At 37.4% G+C, this 9,266-nt stretch overlaps 2 long non-coding RNA genes across 3 annotated transcripts; one reads left to right on the forward strand and one right to left on the reverse strand.

The window, feature by feature from the left end:
• Positions 1–5,308: 5,308 nt before the first annotated feature.
• LOC126374820 (uncharacterized) lies at positions 5,309–6,486 on the forward strand. The gene is made up of 4 exons (XR_007567495.1): positions 5,309–5,473; positions 5,556–5,747; positions 6,180–6,245; positions 6,325–6,486. It is a non-coding gene; the product is annotated as an uncharacterized LOC126374820 (long non-coding RNA).
• Positions 6,487–6,912: 426 nt separating this feature from the next.
• Positions 6,913–8,774, reverse strand: LOC126374819 (uncharacterized). 2 transcript variants are annotated; one of them, XR_007567494.1, is made up of 5 exons: positions 8,619–8,774; positions 8,304–8,502; positions 7,808–7,944; positions 7,614–7,701; positions 6,913–7,313 (listed from the first exon to the last, which is right to left on the reverse strand). It is a non-coding gene; the product is annotated as an uncharacterized LOC126374819 (long non-coding RNA). The 2 variants fall into 2 exon arrangements; XR_007567493.1 differs by having other exon boundaries at positions 8,304–8,766.
• Positions 8,775–9,266: the final 492 nt, after the last annotated feature.

Raw genomic sequence — 9,266 nt, forward strand, 5'->3', positions numbered from 1 at the left:
TAACTAGCAGTGACTTATACGAAGTCCTAAGTGTATAAAAAAGCATGTGAACTGCCGTTCTATCTATCTTGATTTTGATGCTGACTAAATACTCAGCCCGTATCCACCCACTGCTGGGTATAGGCCTCCTCTCTTTCAGGCCGTCCTTTCCGGTCCTGGGCAAGTCTCATCCATTGCTTTCCGGCTTACCTCACAATGTCATCCGACCGGCTAGTGGTCTGCCTCGATATCGAATACCACCCCTTGGCCACTATTCAGTAACAGCCTTAGTCCATCTGTTGTCCTCCCGTCTTGCGAAGTGTCCTGCCCATCTCCACTTAAGCCTAACTGCCTATGGACTATCGAAATTATTCGCCGCATTAACATAATATTCATGGGTTACTGTGTGGGCCTCCGTTGATTGAAGTGAATGAATAAATGAAGACGACAAAATCCCTATGTCGGTTTTTACGACATAATTGGGAAAACTAGCTGTTAAATTCGATCTACTTATGTTTTTTTTATTTACTCCCAGCATGCGTGACTACAGAATATTTACAAAAAAACATATTAGAACATTGTATTTATTGTTAAAGCTGTATACACCGGACATAATGGCGGGTTACTGGGCGGGTGCAGAGCAGCTGCATTTTAATAATAGATTAACCTGCAACAAACACGACGGTAATCTTTAGTGTACACACAGATTTAATTAATTCTGCCATGACATCACTGTAAACGAGGCGCACGTCACGTTTGGCTCAGAGAACTCGCGCTTGCGCTTTTATTTTTAAAGTTCTTTTTTATTTTTCATAAAATGCTACTTAGGTTCTATGGTGGTGAAGGTCGCGGGAAGCCGCTGGATGCGGGCAGCGCAGGACCGATCGTCGTGGAGATCCTTGGGGGAGGCCTATGCCCAGCAGTGGGCGTCATACGGCTGATGATGATGGTTCTATGACGATCTTGAAACGTAGCGAGTAGGCGCCGCTACTTCAAAAGCGCACCCCTGATGCCGGGCAGCAGCGGTATCAGTACTGGTTGGAGGCCGAGGAAATGGATTCTGGTTGGGCTCTAGCTAGAACATCACCGATTGAGAAATTGGTCGGTGTACTGCGGAACGGAAGGCGATTATGGCAATCACCGTTCTACACGCCCTATCTATGGAGTAATGAAGGCGACTACTCCACCGACAAGAGCGCAGCTCTTAAATAAAGAGAGAGAAAATGGTAGGTATTCTTCTTCTGTCGTGTGGGTTGTGCGGTGGAGTACCCAACAACCTTTGTGACAGGGTTACTATTGATCCGCCGAAGGCCCCTGACATGGCTCATGTAACGACTACTTACTTACATCAGTTAGTAGTAACCGGGACCAGTGTCTTAACGTGCCTTCTGAAGCACGGATCATTTTACTTTCGGACAATCAGGTGATCGGCCTGTAATGCCCTAACCAAACTAGGGACAACCAAAGTAATTTTTGTGATATGTCCCCACCGGGAATTTAATCTAGGACCTCAGGATCGTGAGCCCAACGCTCAACCACTGTACCACAGAGGTCGTTTATGGTAGGTATTATATTGGTGCTATTTCCTGTAAATACCATCTAATTTTATTTTAAGTTATATCTGTCATTTTCTTATCCGCCGAAAAGGAAAGGGACGGGTAATCGACAAGCATAAAATTTATGGAACACACGTCAATTTTAAGCACAAATCTAAACCAACCGTCTAAAAATTTTACATTCGTCAATAACCCGACACAGTTAAGTAGACAGCACGTCAAACGGATTGCATACCAACGACGTACCTTTTGATTCGCCCGGGTTATTCATTCATTTACTCATTCTTCCTAAAATTAAGAGTTGTGAATCATCCGTCCCTTTCCTTTTCGACGGATATGAAAATGACGGATATAACTTAAAATAAAATTAGGCGGTGTCTGCAGGAATCGGGGCCATTATGTAGATAAATTATTTACATTTGAGATCAACATATTCGGCCGTAATGAAAATGTTAATGAGGGACTCTCCAGGCTACGTTCCTCAAAAACAATATAGATGGGGCTGTAAAGATTTTCCTTCGTTTATCCTTCTAATTTCATTGATAATAGACGTCACTATCATCACTATCAGCCCATTAACGTCCCCACTGCTGGGGCACGGGCCTTCCCTATGGATGGATAGGGAGATCGGGCCTTAAACCACCACGCGGGCCCAATGCGGATTGGTGGTTATTAACGACTGCTAATGCAGCCGGGACCAATGGCTTAACGTGCCTTCCGAAGCACGGAGGAGCTCGAGATGAAAACATTTTTTTTTTGTGGTCACTCATCCTATGCGAAAGTTGCTTAACTTCAACAATCGCAGACCGAGCGCGTTTACCGCTGCGCCACCGAGCTCCTGGAGATAATAGACGTATGCATCTTTTATTTTTGTTTATGGGTATAAATGATAACCCTTTTTAGTACATTTAGGCACAACACATCTTCCATCCATTGTTATTTTGGTCAAAATAAAGGGATGTAATATAGGTAACATAATTCTATACGTAAAATATACCCGAGTAATGAGAAAATAGGTAATTAAATTATCACCTTAAATCTCGGCAGCGCCCTTATTTATTTAGTCTCCTAAGGCGCGAATTTCCAGTCACAATAGCTTTTGATAGCTATCACAGTTTAACGGCCTCTGTGGCCAGTGGTTGAGCGTTAGACTCATGATCCGGAGGCCCCGAGTTCGAATCCAAATGGGGACATATCACAAAATTTACTTTGTGTTCTTTAGTTTATTTAGGACATTACAGCCTGATCACCTGATTGTCCGAAAGTTAGATGATCCATGCTTCGGAAGGCACGTTAAGCCATCCGTCCCGGTTACTATTTACTGATGTAAGTGAGTAGTCGTTACATGAGACATGTCAGGGGCCTTTGGCGGCTCAATCATAACCCTGACACCAGAAGAACCTGACATAAGAAGAAGACTGTTTTATAGAAACTGTGAAAGACATACATACAATACAAGAAACAAAAATAAAATTGCTGTCCAAAATTTTAGGCTAAGTAAATTAAACTCATCTTTTTTGGGGTTACGTATACGTTTTTACAATAAAATACCAGACAGTACTTTGAATTTGTCGAAGCTTACCTACTTTATGTAGAAAAACTTAAAAAAGAATAAAAGTAATAAATGGTACCTATAAATTGTATTTCTCTAGTCATTAGGTAACTTGTAATGTATACTTACATTGATTTAAAAGATATGTTGCTGTTGCAGTTTCTTGTCATTTCTTCTCCTCAGCTATATATAACACCTTGCGAAATGGAGTAGTAGTTTCAAAAATGTTAAATTGACCTTCAAAACGTTTATATTTACGTTGAATAAATGATTCTGACTTTTTTATAAAAAAGAAAAAAAAAACAAAAAGGTTGTACTTACACATAGGGAATTTTCGTAAAAAATACATATATACAAAATTTAAAAAAAATGAGTAATAGATTTTAAAAGGCATTGTCTAATAACGATGCGCGGTGGAAGCGCGAATAGGCCGGCACATAATTTACACGAACGTATACACTCCAGCTACTTTACTTCGCATAACTTTGTCTAACGCGAACAGTTTCACGTTCGTTATGAGTTGTGTACATTCAAACAAGTTGCCAAATATTTAGAATGCACTTTAATCTTCTAGTGGTCTCGACATTGTTAATCTTGTGCTCAAACATTTAGGTAGATAACTTTTTGTTTACGTTTCATTAGTTTTGTCAAACTGAGTTTTGGCATGTTATGTGATGAACGGAATAATTTTGTAGCGCATTGGCACAGATTACATATTATAAGGCTCGACCCACACGTGTCTAGTGTGAAGTGGGTGAGTACAGATTGTAAGCGATGGCCTTAGCACTCATAAGTTCGTCGTGATTTGTCTTTGAGTATAACAGGGAAATTCTTCGAATACCGAAAGTCTATATTTTTACTTACGCAAAAATATCTTTCTATCTTTTTTAGGTAAGTAGATTTACGTTACGTTACATTATTTCTATGACGATCTTGTGACGTAGCGAGTAGGCGCCGATACTTCAAAAACGATGCCGGGCAGCAGCGGTATCAGTACTGGTTGGAGGCCGAGGAAATGGATTCTGGTATGGCTCTAGCTAGAACATCACGGATTGAGAAATTGATCGGTGTACTGCGGAACGGAAGGCGATTGGGGCAACCACCATTCTACACGCCCTATCTATGGAGTAATGAAGGATTACTCCACCGACAAGATCGCAGCTCTTAAATAATGAGAGAGAGATTTACGTAAGAGTTCTAACTGGATAACTGTAAAAACATAAAAGATTTATGGTTTATGTAACGAATAGTATTTATTTGAGTAAGTCGTAGCCGAGTCCAAGGGTGTGACGCACCTTCCAAACCGCCATGATCGGTAAGAATCATTACTTGCAGACAATCAGAGTACTCGACATGAGTAACCAAATTGAGAGCAGTCTCAGGCATCGAACCCCGTACTTTCAGCTTGTTAAACGCTCCAAGTACTACACCACTCTATAATACACAAACATAGTCGCCGATTAGTAAATACAGTGTAATCAGTTCTGTATAAATATGGTATTAATTGAATTTCAGATTTACATATTTGATGCGGACGTCTGTGGTATAGTGATCAAATACTTGAATCGTCATTCAACAATCACAATTCAATGTACGTAAGTATGTTATTATTATGAACGTCAGTGTGGCTTGAGTTGTTTATTTTTAGGTTTTTTGTGTGTACTATTTATATCGGTATATTATTTATTTTTGTATCATTATCAATTTAAGAGCCACGCTCTCGGAGCAGCATTATTTTTTATTTTTTTTAAAGTAGGATGGAAATTTTTGTATGTATGTTATACATAAACTGCCTATACAGGGTGTTAGTGACATCGTAACGAATACTGAGGGGGATGATTCAGACCATGATTCTGTATGTCGATTCTGTAGATCTCGAACAATAACTCGCTTATCACTTCGACGCTCACTTACACTTCGCATTCGATCTCACCTGACCTTGATTTGGTATTCTGTAAACATCACTAGCTCACTTGCGAAGTGAAGTGAGCTTCGATATATCTTTCGAGTTACTAGTGATTGGCGCTTAATGAGAAGATACCAATCGGTAATTACCGATTTATTGTTTTTAGCTAAAATAATGAAATTCTGCCAAAGAACTATAATTTGGATGATTTTATTCACGTTTCTGTACTCGAATTTAAATTACTCAAGCCTTAATAAGTTAAATTATAATGCTTTTAATCATAAACTTAATTCTTTTGGATGAATAAGCATTGAGTCTATGCTTACATTTTTATAACTCAAAGCTAAAAAAAAGTTTTGTACGAATGTTTGAAAACAAAGTTGAGGAATTTCAAGTGCATTTATATGTTTTTAAGTGGTTTGGTGCATAGATTGTGGTGTTTTGGCTGCGTGTGGACATATTTTGAAACGGGATAATGAAGTAAGTTTATTCCTTTACTTAAAATTAATCTCTTACTGACTGGAATTATTTTGTTTTGTAACAAAAACAAAAATCTTTTCAGTGTAAGCGAGCGCTCATCCCATCTGTCCTTTGCCCTAATAGAAGCAATGATTGACTTCCTGGAAAGAAACCCAGATTTGGCAAAGGGTTTTTCAAAAACTCAATATGCCAGAGAGTGGAGCACTAGCAAGTTTTGTCATAGCGGCTCAATAATATGGGTGGGACGATTAAAACATACAAGCAGTGGACCAAAGTGAGTATGTTAATATTAATATTTCTTGTCCGAAATACTATTCTTGAAGCATTTCAAATGTTAAAAAAAATTGAATTTCAACCTAGCTTGTTTATTGAGTTTGTCAATCTCTCTGCAATTTATTCATTAACAATGTACCTACTAACGCATTCTAAACACTTAAACTTATATATTATCTGTCTGAGTAAAAACGTGCCGTTAAAAAAGTAGCAGCACAGGCTGCAGCTAGACGTAGGACTGGTGGTGGGGTGGAGGATGTAGCTGAACTTGCATTGGAGGAACGGATAGTGGCTTTGTATAGGGGTTCAGGGTTTGGTACTGGAGATGCCCACTGGGAATCCAGCTATTTTTAGTCAGAGTTTTATTAAATTAGGTGTGTTCATCGTTATTATACTAAAATAATAATAATAAAGTACATGATTTTATTTTCAGCAATCAGACCCAATACAATTGGTTCCCCAGCCTCCCTCTTTAATACAAAGCAGTGGACATTCAGAAGTACGTATTTCAGTTTATTTGATCTAATGTTATTTTGACTACATTTATGTGCTGAAATAAACTACTATTACTCTTACAGATTTCAGTGAGTTGAAGAGCAGCAGTTAGAAATTCAGCGGCCCAATGCACCGGTCAAGGCGACCATGATGAAGCGCAGCATTGAGAGAGACGGAATTGCCGCTAACGCTGTGGCGGCAGTGGAGGAAGGATTAAATGCGCTAGCAGAAGCTATTAGGTTGAACTGGGGTCAAATAAATAAGTATTTAAATTGAAAATTTATATTTTCAAGTTTTAAAGTAGATTATTATACGTTATATTATTATTATTCGTTGTTTCTTTTCTGGTTTTGCTTATATTACAATCTTTTTTTTTTCAATGTTCTTATGTACTAAATATAAATAATAATAAAAAAACCGTTATTTATTCATAAAATACAATTTTGAAGTTAATAGCAGACCCTAAAGTAATAATAGCTTATTATATACAATTTTATTGTATAACATTACACAAAGTAGGTAATTCTGTATGATAACAACACACTCACTAATACCTATACCTCTAAATTACCTATTATTCCTTAGTATGTGCTATAACTAGATCTACATAGATAATTAAAATATTTAGTCCTAAGGTTTAACATCTCACACTGAGATGGAGTTAACGTCGACGCGATCACCACAATCTATTCACAAGATCTTTGACTTTTTTTTTCTTTGTCCTTTGAGGCCTTTGCGACCGTCCAACATTTAAATCATCATGATTTGGCACGTTGCCTTCTCTGTGTCTCGGCTGCCACCTGAGCTTCCTCTAGGTTTTCATCTTCAGTCAAATTAACTACCTCCATTCCAGCCCGGTTGAACACGTTATGCAGAATACAACATGCATTGCAACTTTATCAGGATGATAGTCTAGGACCCTGTGTACTAACAAACACCTGAAGCGTCTTCAACAAACCATTTGGCGTTCTACGGAGTTGCGTAAGCATGTTATAATATGTTTCAGGAGTATTGTCTGGGGCATTATTTATAGGTGTCATAAGGTTAGCCCGCTCAGCATATCCAGAACCACCTGAAATATATGAAGAATACAACTTTATTACTAAATATTTAAACCAATTGTTAGTAAGGAATTCCTTACTAATAAAACTGAAACGTAAGTTTGTTGCTGCTTTTACAGAATTATACAATAGACCACGAGAAATGTTGCATTTAGATAGCTGATGAATGGTCTAGAAAAGAATTTCAGTTAGATACTCTGTATCCTATTAAATAAATCTAAAAACTTTTTAATAGATTTGTTAAGGGCCAACTTATAATTATTTTTATCACTTTTATAAATATATTATATCTTTACTAAAGAAAAACTTACCGAACAAAACAATTTCTTCACCAGCATTTGTCAAAGCCTCTAAGTGATCTCTTACATCTTCATTAAAAATAAAACTGTCATCTGTAATCTAAAAAATAGGTACTTAATATGATTAGGGAGATGATCATCAAATAATAATTTGAGTACCTCTAAGATGTTTGATCAAGCGGGACAAGAGATTCTAATTCACTTACCAATTGCACATGATATTTTTTCAATTGCACATCCTAGCATGATAATTCTTACGACAGAAGAAGTCTTCATGCTCAGCCGGTCTTTTTAAGTTACGAGAGTGCCATCAATGCTGCCAATGATGAATTTTTCTTGAAACCTGTAATTTAATACAAGAAAGTGGGTACTCGTATTAGGGTTTCATCGCATGTTTTATCACAAAAATCTTCAAATATAAATCTCCTCTTTAATATTTGTCTTTCTTATATATTTTGGGGAAACCTTATATACTTTTTCAACATGTTCGGATTGTTGAGTACCTTAACCACTTTGTTTATGCAGCAGGATGCAGATGTTTGGGACAAATAGGTCCGAACATTTTCTTTTATAATGTTTTAGTAGCTGCCACTAGCCAAAAATGACAAGGTACACAATATGTGTGGAATAGTATGCTATCAATCTATTTTAACAAAATAACGATAAGGTAGTAGGTATTAGATAGATAGGTAATTTTCTCACCTTAATACGAGTTGTAAGTCCTTTTCTTCGACGTTTGGTACTTTTTTATTATAGGGAGCAACTCAAGCTCGAGTTGGTCGATTAATTGCTTCGAAAGACTATATACGCTGACATAGTTATCATCTCGGGCCAATAGAGACAAACTACGAATTTCATAGGCTTGTCGACGCAACTCAAAATTGTCCAAAGTATGAGCTTCCTCTAATAAACACTTTAATAAAAACATTTGAGCGATTTTCAACAGAAGAAACATGTACACTAGCACCAGATAAAATACTACACTAAAGTTTTTTAAACATTAATCTGTTAAATTACCTTAATTGAAACTTATTGAGTCTTATTAGACACGATATCACTAGCAAATAACTAATAAACGTATAGATTTCACTCGACGAACATCAACTTTTTATTTGACAGATCAAATCGAGTTCGTAAGTGAAGTGAATAGCGAAGTGAACGGGGAATCACCCTTACAGAATGCGGATACATCTGTCATCTCATACTAAAAACGTCAAAATCTCGCATCAACTTTAGTTCGACTCGCTGCCGTACTCGCAACTGTGACGCTAGTGTGCATTCAACTTAAGTACATGTCTTACAGAATGCCAAAACAAAAACTCACCGCGGATTCAGATGCGAGTTTCAAAAATTACCTTACAGAATTGCACTGCTGAGTTAATATCAAGTGGAATTTTCCGTCGCAAAATTCATGTTTTATTTTTAGTTTTTTTAAATTATTTTCAATTCTATACTTTTGCAATGAAAAATTCCACTTGATATTAACTCAGAATAATCAACTGTTGAATCCCCCTCAGTATTCCTTACGATGTCACTTACACCCCACACAAGTACATACTGTACCCATACAAGTAGGTATGGGTGTTAGTGACATCGTAACGAATACTGAGGGGGATGATTCAGACCATGATTCTGAGTTGATATCAAGTGGAATTTTCAGTCGGA

Source organism: Pectinophora gossypiella, chromosome 18 (genome assembly GCF_024362695.1).
Source record: "Pectinophora gossypiella chromosome 18, ilPecGoss1.1, whole genome shotgun sequence".
NCBI lineage: Eukaryota > Metazoa > Arthropoda > Insecta > Lepidoptera > Gelechiidae > Pectinophora > Pectinophora gossypiella.